Here is a 13,820-nt window from a genome sequence, read left to right as displayed (position 1 = left end):
AATAACCTGAGAAAAATTATGTTTTATATATGAGAATTACCTTTTCAATGAGATTGTTATCAATTCTTATCATAGTTCTTATCTTTTATTTTATTTAGCTGTATTTATCGGTGATAGTTAAGTCGTGGTTAATGTGTCTGAGAATTCCCCTCACTATTAACAGCAAATATTTAAAGTGCTGTTATTTTCCTAATCTGTAAAATCAAATCAGGGTTACCTTCATTCAAGAAGGTTAAGTGCTTTTTAAGCGTAATTAAGTTTATATTGAAAATATACCGATTCGAAGTGAAAATAAGCATAAACAGCCTGTTAATAAAGAAGACAAAAGACTCATTACTGGGTTTGTCTTCTTTTTTGAGGAACTTATTCCATTTTTTTTTTCAGATTCACTAATATTCCTATATTTACCACTTCTTTTAAGCTTATCACTTGTGTTAGGAGTGGGGACAGCAATAGCCCAAGGGGTCAGGATCGATCCTGCGACTATTTACATCGCTAAGCGGCTCGTAAACCATTGTGCTATTGACGCTTTTTTAAATTACGTTGTTCCAATGCGGGATGCGCATTTGGCAAATATACATCCTAAACATACAGGTTTCCTGCCTGTTTTCCTGTTTATGTACTAATTCGTCGAGGACAATATTATCGTCATGAATTCACGATATGTTTAAGACATAGCCTTGTAACGAATTAATTTTACATTTATCATTGCAATTTTCTTTAAACGGTAACATACATAGGTTAGTTTATTTATTAATATAAAAGTGAAAAACACTGATTCATCACGAAATAGGTACGATTGACTTGAAATTTAGCATAGTTACTCATCTCGCGACGTGGCCGCTCACTAAGAAAGGATTTAGCGAAATATCAACTTCAAGGGGTTCCGTAACTATGCATGAATTATAGCCGTGCGAAGTCGGGACGGGACAACTAGTTTATTATAAAATGTAACAATGATATTGAGTTGTTTTGTTTATTGTTAATCGGATCATTCATATAATATTAAATAAAGAAAAGTTAAATTTAAGGAGGTTGTATATCCATTTAGATGGATAACATATGTTGTGAATAAAAATAAATATCAATGGAGAATCACCGTTACGTAATTATTTAATAAAATTTGTGGTATTCTTTGGTTCTGACCAGCACCTTTTTATATGAATAGGCACCAAGTCTTAGAACACTTACAGACTGTTATTAGGATTTCCGCTACAAGTCACTTATTTATGAGCTGATCATTTAAATATCATAGACTACTAGAAGTCTAGACTTCCACTCGTGGATGCAATAATGAAATTTCGATTTCGTATTTCATCCCTCATCAAGGGAGCATTTCTCATTGATACACGCCACATATCTTGTGCAATGTCTGCATTTAAAATATCCACAGACGTGTGATATTTCAATGAATGGTAAATATTACTGAGAAAAATATGAATTCAGATTTTGTTTAATTTTAAATTGTCAATGGTAAATAAAAATTCATTTTTTTTCAGAAGGAATCTGTCGATCGATTTGATGATGTCGGCGTTCTACTGTGTATAAGATGTTATATCCCACTCTTTAAACCAAAATATAACAATACAAACTACTGCTGTTTAGTGGTCTACCACTTGTTGTTCTAATATAATATCATGAGTGGCTGGTACCTAAGCAGACTCGATTGCACAAAGAATATATCATTCCTTTCGTAGTAAATGTTACATGTACCTTTATAGTTATAGGCAAACATTTCTATTTATTACTAATTATAAAGTTAATTAACACAAACCGAGGTGGCCCTGTGGTTAGAACGCGTGCATCTTAACCGATGATGGCGGGTTCAAGCCCAGGTAAGCACCACTGAATTTTCATATGCTTAATTTTGTTTATAATTCAGTTCGTGGCGGTGAAGGAAAACATCGTGAGGAAACCTGCATGTGTCTAATTTAAACGAAATTCTGCCACATATGTATCCACCGACGCGCATTGGAGCAGCATGCTCCAAACCTTCTCCTCAAAGGGAGAAGAGGCCTTAGCCCAGCAGTGGGAAATTTACAGGCTGTTAATGTGTTAATGTAAAAAAGTTAATTTGCTCCAACTGAGTTTAAACATAAATATAACGAAGACGTTTAAGAGCGTTTTCATTATAATAATGACAGAAATGTGGTTTCACTTAAATAACAAAGACAATAAAGGTGTCACGTAAATTTTATAATTAAAAACATCGTTGCTCATTTCCACGAACTGTAACAAAATATTGATAATACCACTATTTATGAATCAGCAACGGTCGTCTCCTTTAATCGCACCACTTGGTATATTGACAGATTTCCTAACGATGTATTATTTATCAACAATTGTGAGATTCATTATTGTAATAATTAGTAATTGATAACTTCTAAGCTATCTCTGTTTTTAACAAAGTACTTTCTTGAAGGTTATCCAGCAGGGTAGAACCCTACGTTTGTACCTTACTCACTTAATAATTATATCCAATACACTGTGAAAAATAGACAAACAGACAGTATAAGTAATTATCACTAGCTACCACTGTAGTTTATGTAAAAACTTATCAAATTCATTTCAATCAAACTCTTTCCAAGCTTAGTGATAAGCTCAATTTGGAGATGTAAGTAAAAATATTCTCTATTTGTATATACTGATTATTTTCATGTGAAATGGTTATCTCCAGATTTATAAACAAAAAAATTCGAATTAGAGCAGAAAAAAAATATATTCGAAAAATGCAAAAGCATATCAATTATAATTATCTTCAAATTTCGAACATTAATAAATTCATCGAACAATACGTTGATTTAAATAAGCTTGTCTAATTGTAAAAGCAACATTATGATGAATAAATTTCAGTATAAAATTATTTAAATTCGATACACTACTGCGCACTGATGCAGAACTAATGGTACACCCGAGCATATTCATCGTACACTTGAGTAAATTTCGAAAATAAAATTCTTTATGATGAGACAAAAATTAAACGACCACAAAGCCTATCGATATTTCCCGAGACGATTGAAAGATCCAAATATTTTTCTTCAAAATTATACTGGGATCGGTTCCGGTTGCGGTTTGAAGGGTGAGTCAATGTAATGACGCAAAACAATTTTATAGTACACTATATTACGTTCTTAAATGTAAATATATAATATGTAGATGATCGGTAAAGTATATTGTATTGATGGAACAAAACGACACAAAAAACTAACAGGTGATTAAGGTTTATAATGACATGTTTTATTGATGTTTATTTCTTACACTGGCGCAGCATTGGATCAGTGATGTCATGTCACTAATGATGACATTATCATAGGGCGGATTGTTGAATATAGATAGACGCACTGACATATGGAATACCTGATAGTAATTGAGCACCACTGCCCAATGCGCATATTGGCGCTGTAAGAAATTTAAACCATTCTTCACATCACCAATGTGCCGCCAACCTTGGGAACTGGAATTATGATGACATTTTTAATTAAATATAAGTTACATATTGTAGTATATCAACTGATGTCATTTTAAAAATCGTAGTGTTACAGTTTTATTATTAAGTTACTGAACAAAAGAAAACGGCCTCTCCTTGGCCTCGTTTCGAGATTAATCTTAATTCATGTGACTTTGTTTTCTTATATTTAAGTCCTATTCGGTTTATATTTACTAAATTTCAGTCTTGTTTTTAGGTTAAACTTATTAGTTTAATGCCGCGTCTAAAGCGTTTGTGAGCCTAGAGTAATTAAGTCACTTTATATTTGTACTGACGTTGCTTCCTGTACCAAATTGAAATTGCGTCTGCGGCTTCGTCTGCTGGTGGAAAGGGGGATATATGGTACCCTTTGATCATTTTACATCGTTTGTGCTAAATTTCATTGTAATATGTTGAAGAGTTTAGACAAAAAAAAACAAATATATAGACTCTTAAAGTTATGTTATTAAAACCGTTAGTCACTTCTATATCTATATAAATATATATACAAATTTGAAATTAAAGATCTATGTCACCAGAATCAATATTTTTTTCGTGTAATAACTATCATACTGATCTATCACATAAACGTGAAGTAACAGACTGCAAATAGGGTCTGGGAATTCCCGCCAATTTCAGTCCCGGGAACGTATTAAAAAAAGACGTCCCGTGACCAAAAAACTCTAATTGTGAACTCTACTTGTAATCTAGCCAATAATCTTCACATAAGTTTAAACTACAACTATATTGCGTCAAATTAACCAGGGTAAAGGTACAGTAACGCAGATAGAGTAGATACATAAACATTCATTTTTATGGGGGTAAGATCGATTTGTATGCCGTGACGGCAACTGACATGTTACCCCTCTTATGCCGTCATGCCCCCATATCGCCTCCGCTCTCTAGTACCTTGTACATGGGGGCGCGTATACTTCGCTGCCATATTTTATGTTAAAAGTCTGTGATTGCGTTTATTTTACTATTTTTATTTTTGTTAATATACGGTCCCATATTCAAAGTTAGTCCCGTTACGGTATTTTTTTTATATATATGAGTTTAACGACTTTGACAACGCCACGCCTTTCTCTAACAGAAGAGATAAAGAAGCTATATATTATATTCCCATAGCGTTTCAGTTTATCTGATATATTTGTTAACAAAATGACTATAAATCCATTTTCAAAATGAACAAAATTCGTGCTTGATTCCCAGAAGCGAATAATTTGTTCGTCGATATTGAAAACAGATATCGATGTCGCTAATCGAACAGGTTGTTCTATCTTATTACTTACAATAACAGAAAATATTGGAAGATCGGAATTAGAATATTGGAATTGCTCTGCTCGCGTATTAATTCAAGCGATCGTAAATCCTTACATACTATATCAAACAATGTTGTGTAAAAGGAAATTATTATTTCCATATAATAAATTGACTCGAACATTTTTTCGTCGAATTACGTCAATAATATGTAGCTTATGTCGTAGCTTACGTATATCCTGAAAGTTTATTATAAATAATGTTAAGAGTCGTTGCAATCGAATAAGTAACTTCAGAGGAAGCGTTCTGCATCCAAACCGACAATCTTTACTTATTCATATTATAGAGAACTAATAGTATACACGATCGCTTGGCACTGAAAATATGGAAAAGATCAATGAAGTTCAAAAAACCACCTATGGACGATTCCGCGTCGAATGGTTATAGTCTCATACCAGTTTCGATATTTTTCACGAGATTAAAGGACAATTATCCAGAAAAACCAATTTGTAAGAAATCTTACCAAACTAATTTGTTGTCTATAGATTGGCGTAAATCGATTTTGTCTATGGTTTTTTAGATTTTTAGATTGCTATAATTTTTATTTCCATAATATTTATGTCAGTATAATACATAGCATTGGATTTATCTCGGCACGTTGATTTATACGTAAATCTGAATATAAGGAATATATCAAATTTTACATTATTAGTCTAAATCTCATTGTCTTTGAATAGTATCAATTATATTTGGCAGTACGCCGGAAGGCTTTATGTGAATAGGGTGTTTGTCGAAGAACTTAATAATAGTTAGTTTACAGTGTAATTAGTAATCAAACGAGACAATAACTAAATAGTTATTATTGAACATTGAATATAAAAATTTAATTAAAAAATTAAACATTAAAAGAGTTTTTCAGAATCAATTCCTAGTCATCAGAATGTCAGATTTGACGAAAATATCTATAAAATCGAACTCACAATTCGTTTATTTCATGTCCAATATTTTTGTCTGTATAGAACGTCGGGGTAGGTAGCACCTAATTCAGATATTCTATCGCCAAAAAATAATACTAAGTACTGTTGTATTGCGGTTTGAAGGATAAGTGAGCTACTATGCACCAGGGATATAATATTTTAGCCCCCAACTTTTATGTAACACTGTATGAATTAATAAAAATAAAATAACGTAGATATTAATTTTTGTAGCAGATACTACTAATTCTAATTTTTTCAAACGGAATTTTGATGTCAAAGATGAATCTTGCTCTGGTCGATGAAGTCTGATTGAAAAATTGGAGCAAAATTGGCATATTAGCGGTAACGACATAGACAAAGAGATAGAGGTTGACTACAAAACAGTTTTGCCCCACTTGAAAAAGTCTGGATACGCAAAAAGAAAGAGCTTACTAAAAGAAATCTAATGAGTGTACTGATTTGCGATGATCTATTGAAACATAATAGAACCGAACCGTTTTTAAAAAGATTGATCACTAGTGATGATTACTTACGAAAAGTAAAGTCAAGTGTCACAGACTACAGCCTACATGAATAGAGTATATTTTGATTTTGATTTTGGTGTAGTTTTTATCACGATAACGCCAGACCACATAACTTTACCTAATCAGCAAATATCGAGAGAGCTTGATTGGGAAGTATTAATGCATTCATATAGCCCAGATCTTGTATCCTCAGATTTCCAAGTGTTTTGATATTTTCATAATTCTATTGGTTAAGTTAACATCAAAGGAGGACTGTCAGATCTACCTGTCGTAGTTTTTTTTTTATCATAATTGCCTAAATTTCTACAGAAATTTAATTATCTCTCTGCCTACAAAATAGCAACAATTTTTTGAATAAAATGTTCACATATAATAAATCAAATGGCAATAAACGAGGATAAAAAATATTTTGAATTTGCATACAAAATACGAAAAGACATTTTCCCCAGCCCAAAATATATGAAGTGATTAGTATTCACACATATTTCCGGTACCATTTTTTTAATTTTGTAAGTGTTAAAACGGCGACTATAATCGGAATGTAAGAATTATTCTCGTGATATTTTCGCGCTATTTTTAAACGAATTCTTATCACAAACTTTTCTTTGTTTACTGAGAACATAATCACAAATCACTTTCAAGGTAAGTCAATGGTAATCAACCTTATGTTTCGCTGTTTTAATACAACTAGTGTAAAGTAAGTGCCTCCCACTTACTTTACACTACCTTATCCACTATCCAAATTATTAAAGCTAAACATGATTTTATAAAGTAACCGATACATTTTTGTCATAAAATAAAACATATACCATAGAGACTGAATATGAAAATGTTACATAATTTCATTTAACTTAGGTTTCACTAGGTTGTAATATATTTTCACAAATATATATTTTTTTAGATATTCCATTTTTTATCGTAAAGATCATACCGGAAACATCCATAATCTTGTAAAGTAAAACCTTACCTAAATACGAAATAGACAAAAATCGTTAGAGTAGCCGAGTTATATAAAGTAAATGTATATGTAATCTGATTTAAAAGTACATGAATTGCTCGTTTAATATCACACGATAATTTAAATTAAGTACGGGAAATTTTATCTTGGCTATAATTTTTCCATCGTTTAATCTCGTCTTACTGGCCCATCTCGGCTTGGTAAGATTAATTACAATAGCAAATTTAGAAAAAAGTCTAATACATAATGTGAACACATAAATAATTCAATCAAATCAATAAATAACGAGTTTCTTTTATCATAACAACCTTTTCATAATTTATCAGTAAATAGTTTACGATCAACGCGATGTTGAACACAGAATCGTATAAATGTTTTCAAAACTAATTAAGTTTATATTGTTTGGTCGTATAATAAATTAAATAAAAGTAAATCGTAATATAAAGTACTATTCGTACAATTTGTATTAGATATTGCAATTGACTGGCTTTTAAGATGGAAGCGGTTGATTGTTTTCGACGGAATCGTATTGTTTCCAAATAATTTAGAACCAATAACAATATTCAACATTTGCGGTATAATAAAATTAACCTACAAATGAAACCCGTGTATAAAAAATGTACTTACCTCTTTATTATATTTGTAACTAAACACTATGTTATCACAAAGAGGCATCTATTATCTACGTCTGTAATCACGTGTGGCTTTACATCAAATACACGACTTCAATCTTCAACCAACAATCAACATATATTATTATACAGTATGATTTTCAAGGGAATTCTATTATTTATACCTTTTTTAGATTGAACGCCAAATGTGTCGTAAATTATTTGGTAGTAGGTCACTACTGCCCATAGACATCGGTGCTATAAAAATATTAACTATTCCTTACATCGTCCATGCGAAGTTAATATTGGTAACTGAGCTGTTTAGTCTCTCGTGCCTGCAATAACATTGGCTCACTTCAAACCGAAACACAACAGTACTTAGTATTGTTGTTTGGCGATAGAATGAGCCGAGATGGCCCAGTGGTTAGAACGCGTGCCTCTTAACCGGACTTGATACCGGGTTTAAACCCAGGCAGAAATTCTGTACCACATGTGTATTCCACCAACCCGCATTGGAGCAGCGTGATGGAATATGCTTCTAACCTTCTCCTCAAAGTTTGAGGACGCCTTAGTCCAGCAGTGGGAAATTTACAGGCTGTTAATGGTAGAATATCTAGACACCTAGTACATTCCTAGATGGTTCTTAATGTTTGCTCTTACGAGTATATCGGTGATGTTTGCGTGGTTTGACAGATAAATGATGTAGAAAACATTTACTGACGCGCCTTTGGGAGAGCCTTTTAAGATAGACCCGTATGCCGTGACGGCATACGGCATTACGTTCTCATATGCCGTCATGCCCCTTCTCCGCCGTTTTCTACTCCCTTTTTCATATTACACTACTCTGTTTTTTTATTCTTATATTCTTAAAAAATAACTCTTTAAAATGTTTTCATGACAACATCAGTAGTCTTATGATATCACGTAGTACAAAAACGTTACTTCATATAGATATTTAATTTCACAATCTCGATTGGCAATCCTATTGTAAAAAATTATACCCACATTGAGAAAAAAACTTATTGAATCTCTGTTGTCGAGTATCTAACTAGCTTATTTTAAAATTCATGGTAAGTATAACAAGTTGTATTTAAATAATGGTTAGTGCTTTTTATGTACAATATCTACCATTGAAATTAGAATTCATAATTATTATTATATTTAGTGTCTGATGTTTTTCATCTTTATAAGAAATTTGGAAAATGGGTTTGAATGAGTAAAATAAAACTTGAATTACATTCATAAATTATACTACTCGTTATTAATAATGTTGCAAAATCTACATCTTCTACGAGACATCGAATTTAGCTATGCGTTTATTTATTTATATTTTCACGTAATTGTGGAATCCCCAAAAACACGTTGTCCGTACCTTTCGTATTCTTTTGTTTCCTTTCGTATTCCGGTTATAACCAGCTTCTGTATTTATTACAAACATGAGTCATTCATAAGGTTAAATTAATGTCAGATATATTTATCAAATCAAATAAAAATAAGTCTTATTCAAGAATGTAAGCAATTTTAAATATAATTTAATATTACCACTGATTTGGTATTAAGATTATAAATATAGAAGTACCGACAAAAATTTGCACAAATTAACTAATCTCAATATTTTGTCGATGTGATTTTGAAGTTGGCAATACTGATAAAAAAAAATCGTTGGCGCGAAAGAGTGATTAAAGGTGCAAGTGGTTTGTAAATTATGAGGGAATTGTCTTCATACACTCAAACCAATAGTATATATGAAAACCAAATATTAACGAACAATTAATCCACGATTTTTCATCACGTATTTTTTATTTTTTATTAAATGGTTAATATTTATAGCTTGGTAAAGCTAAATTCAAACATAACATTGTAATTTCGAATGCAAACAAGTATTATAATCATAAAGTCTAGACATGATAGATATTTGTTTTAAAAAGTGTTGAGGGAGTAATTATATAGTTACAAATTGGTTCGTCGTGTAATTTAGGGAAAAGAAATTTTGATTTTGCATGTTCCTGATTTCAATTTTTTTTTTTTATTGACAACATAATGGTCGATAACACAAAAAAAGATTCGTCGGTTGGAAATTAGCAAAAAAAATTTTTATTGTTTTGTCTTTGCACATATATAAATGTTATACCAATGCATGACATTAGCTGACGCGGAACAAGTCAAATACTTAAGTTACGTTTGATTTATAGAAATAATAAAGAAAAAACTGTATGTTGATATATGCACTTTTCTATTAGCTTGTCCATCTCATTTCATCCTAGATTTTGAAACGGCTTCGAGAAGTTTTATCGTATTTATTGTAATTTTATATTTGATCTACAAATAGCACTTCAGGAGGACGTATAGAGCGGCATAGTCATGTGTGACCAAGTTCTTTAAAAAATAGAAAAAAAAATATATCTCGCACATCAAAAATTAATTCTGTATAAATTATCATGCATAAATATTTAAAAAAAAAACCTACTAAATCTCTTGCTTCTGATATTATTTTAAGCGTCCCCAGCATCATAAGTATATGGATGATATATCATATGAAACAAAAACAGTTTTTAATAATCATATTTCCAAACACATCGGTGTGCCATTCAAGTCAAATCTTATTTAAAGAGGTTTGGTAAGTTATTGTTGACAGTCATAATATTTGATGTTTGACCATAGGGAAAATAGAATCGTATGCCGTGACGGCAAACGGCAAGACGCCATGCCCCGTCTCTATCAAGCGTTCCTCACTAAGATGTGCGGGAATATACCCGATATTGTATACTTCTAGTTGCTATGTATAATTATAATAATAAGAAATCTATATCCATATATATAAAAGCGAAATACCACTCACTGATTTATTTATTTATTGTTTCATTTGGCAATCCAACAGTGTTATAATATCTTATCAAATTTAACAATATAATGCAAAAATTATGACCAAAAAAGGATTACACTATTATAACATGAATTCGAAAAGCAGTTACAATATGAAAATTTTATACTAGTTATTTATAGAAGTACTGATAAATCAAAAAATCTCAGAAACAACAACAAACTTGAAATTTGGCAGGAAGCCGCCGGTTCAGCTAGTTTATTATATTGATTTTACTCTTTATTTAGTAATCGATTCCCGATTGCCACATTACGGTATCAATTTACAATTTCGACGTACATGTGACGGTACAAACCACTCATTACGCAGTTAATACGCTGTCAAATGGCATTTATGATGGTTGCCTTTTAACTGCAATACATCGATATAAAGCATTCATGGTTCGTGGGGTAATATCAAATGGATGAGTTTCACCAGAATTAAATGAATAATAAAAATCGATTACTTTAACGATGAGGTCAATAAAGGATAAATTACTTCTATTACTTATTCTTTAGTATTATATTGGTAATATTGACCGTTTAAGGCAATATAAATAATTATTATTACGTAGTAAATATTGGACCATGTTGTGAGGAAGGTCTTGATCATGGATGTGGATGGATGTAGAGGTACGGGACGACCAAAGAAACGATGGATGGATTGTGTGAAAAACGATATGTTTAGAAGGAATTTTACTTGTGTAATGACGTCTGCCAGAGAAGTATGGAAGAACATGCTGCGTCGACCCCAAGTAAAAAATTGGATAAGGACAGGAGGATGATAACGATGAAGAGTAAATATTGCCACAATTATAAACAATTTATCCGCCAACCCAGATTGAAGCAACGTGAAATAGGATTCAAATCTGCTCCACAAAGTGAGAAGAGGCTTTATCTCAGTCATGTCTATTAAGAAGCTGTTAATTTTATAAATAATTTAATATTTTCTAAGAGTATCGTTTTTTTATAAATTGATATCGTATGTTTTTTTATTTGGTTATAGGGCCTCGTGCAAGCCCGTCTGGGTAGATACTACCCACTCATCAGATATGCTGCTGCTGCTGTTTGGCGATCTACCGCCAAACAGCAGTACTCGGTATTGTTGTGTTCCGGTTCGAAGTGTGAGTGAGCGGGGTTAACTATACATTTCTTTCTCGTCCGCCTACTGATACCATAAAAAAATGTTACAAAGGAGCTAACCATAATGAATATGTATATGAGTTGAAATGCATAGTAAAAAGCCTGGATGCCCAGATAGGATTGCCGAGCCTTGAGGAAAAGTAATACCTGTGTTCTTTAAGCATATTTCGTCTTTATTATTTTAAAGATACAGCAATTCAAATAAAAATAATGTATATTTAGTACCGGACCATACTAATTAAAATCTTTTGTTAAAAAAAAATCATGAAAATGAACTGAAAAATCACTTAAAAAGTCTTAATTGCGTATATAAAACTTATCAACTAAAGTTTGTAAAAGTAAGTATTCAAATAAGTCGATTGATTAACAAAGGCCAGTCTTTTCGTTAACGAAGCGACATTATTATTTTATAAATAGACACTTGTTCCTTATAATTTAAGTTTACTTTTGATATTTTTAATTAACTTTATTAAATATTGATTTAAGCGACAGTCTTTGGCCTCTGAACGATTTCCCAGTCAGCGACACAGAACGGCGACTGGTCAACAGTATATATTATAATGTACAAATATGTTCGTAACAACGGTATATTTTCCATTTCCTAACTCTTATGCTGATTGGATAAAAACCTACACGGCCGGATAGAAATCAGGTCACACAAATCAGGACCAATGGCTGTGTCTGCTTTGACGCACATGGGAGTATATATTTGAGTGTACCGTTTTCACCTTTCACAGAGTGTTTGTCTATGTGCTGTGATGACCTATCTGGCTGATGAAACCTAGCCTCTTGGAAAACTTATTTTGCTGTAAAGTTGAAGTTAGCTTCAAGATCAACGGGGCAGTATACTACGAGAGGGGAATCCTGGAGTAAACGAGAAATAATTAAGATCACATAAGCGACATACGTACATTAAGTAAAGGCGGTTAAGTCCATTTAGTCACTACTAAAGATTTGGTTTGATTTCCTCGATTTTGTCATTTTAATAAAGAGATGATTTCATATAGGTTGCACGATGCAGCGCTAGTTCAAGATTTACGATTAAATTGTTAAAATACAAACAATAATATCATTTTATTTTATTGTTTTGATATATTACTTGACTTAGAAGAATACAAGTATTATGTTTCATAATTCTGATAAAAGAAAATATATATTTTTAATGAAATATTACTACACATTTTGTTTATTATCGGCAACAATTCGATTCAGTTATTTGCCCGAGGGCTTAAGACATATCAAGACACGACAGATTATTTCGCTAATGTCACGGAGAATTGTCAAGACACGAAGGAGGCTGAACGATAGGTGAGATTATGTCCTCCATCAGATGACGCCAACGTGAAGACAAGCGAAAGTAGGAATTCAATTATAAGTTCGTGGCCTGAAACAGCAGATCTTCCAAAATTCGTATAGAGGATTATAGTTTATAGTATAGGAAAAAGTTATTTTTTTATAACATTGATAAGCGGAAACCATATTGAACACCTGATAGTAAGTATAACGATGTAAATGTAAACCATTCCTTACACCTTAAAGTAACCTTCGGAACTGAGGTGTCATTTTCTGTGAGCCTTTAGTTACACTTGCTACATATAATCCTTCAAGCCGGAACACAATAATACAAAGTTTTTTGTCAAAAAAATATTTGATGAGTACGTGGTACTTACTTAAACGGGCTTGTTGAGAGCCCTACCACCTGGTAAAGCTAATTGATTTTATATTATAAATATATATATATATATATATATATATATATATAGATATAAAATAATGAACCCAAGCCATTACGATCATAGGATTATTTTATTTCATATAAGATATTTTATTAACGAATTAACCAAAAAATTAGATAAAAAATATCGTTGTAAAAATAATCACTCTGTATAATTATGACGTTAGATTTACAAACGTCACAACACGATTAATGAGACAATCCAGTAATACAAACTATAATTCAGTCTCAATTCAAGATATGATATCTATATATATAGATAACATATTGAGAGGGTTACATTGTTA

At 31.7% G+C, this 13,820-nt stretch overlaps 1 protein-coding gene across 2 annotated transcripts in view; it reads right to left on the bottom strand.

Annotated features, from left to right (window-relative positions):
• The window catches only part of LOC125077927 (proton-coupled amino acid transporter-like protein pathetic), a 65,921-nt gene that overhangs the window by 30,592 nt on the left and 21,509 nt on the right, over positions 1 to 13,820 (bottom strand). Inside the window, exon 1 of one of the 2 annotated variants that reach the window (XM_047690045.1) lies at positions 7,813 to 7,890. The exons of the other annotated variant lie outside the window; for it this stretch is intronic. The gene's annotated coding sequence lies outside the window, so the exon portion shown is untranslated. Of the gene's footprint in view, positions 1 to 7,812; positions 7,891 to 13,820 lie in introns of those variants that run through there. 2 annotated transcript variants of the gene reach the window in all.

The sequence above is a fragment of the Vanessa atalanta genome, chromosome 4, assembly GCF_905147765.1.
Source record: "Vanessa atalanta chromosome 4, ilVanAtal1.2, whole genome shotgun sequence".
Classification (NCBI taxonomy): Eukaryota; Metazoa; Arthropoda; class Insecta; order Lepidoptera; family Nymphalidae; genus Vanessa; species Vanessa atalanta.
Note: the sequence above shows the minus strand (reverse complement) of the source record. Positions and strands in the feature narration are given on the sequence as shown.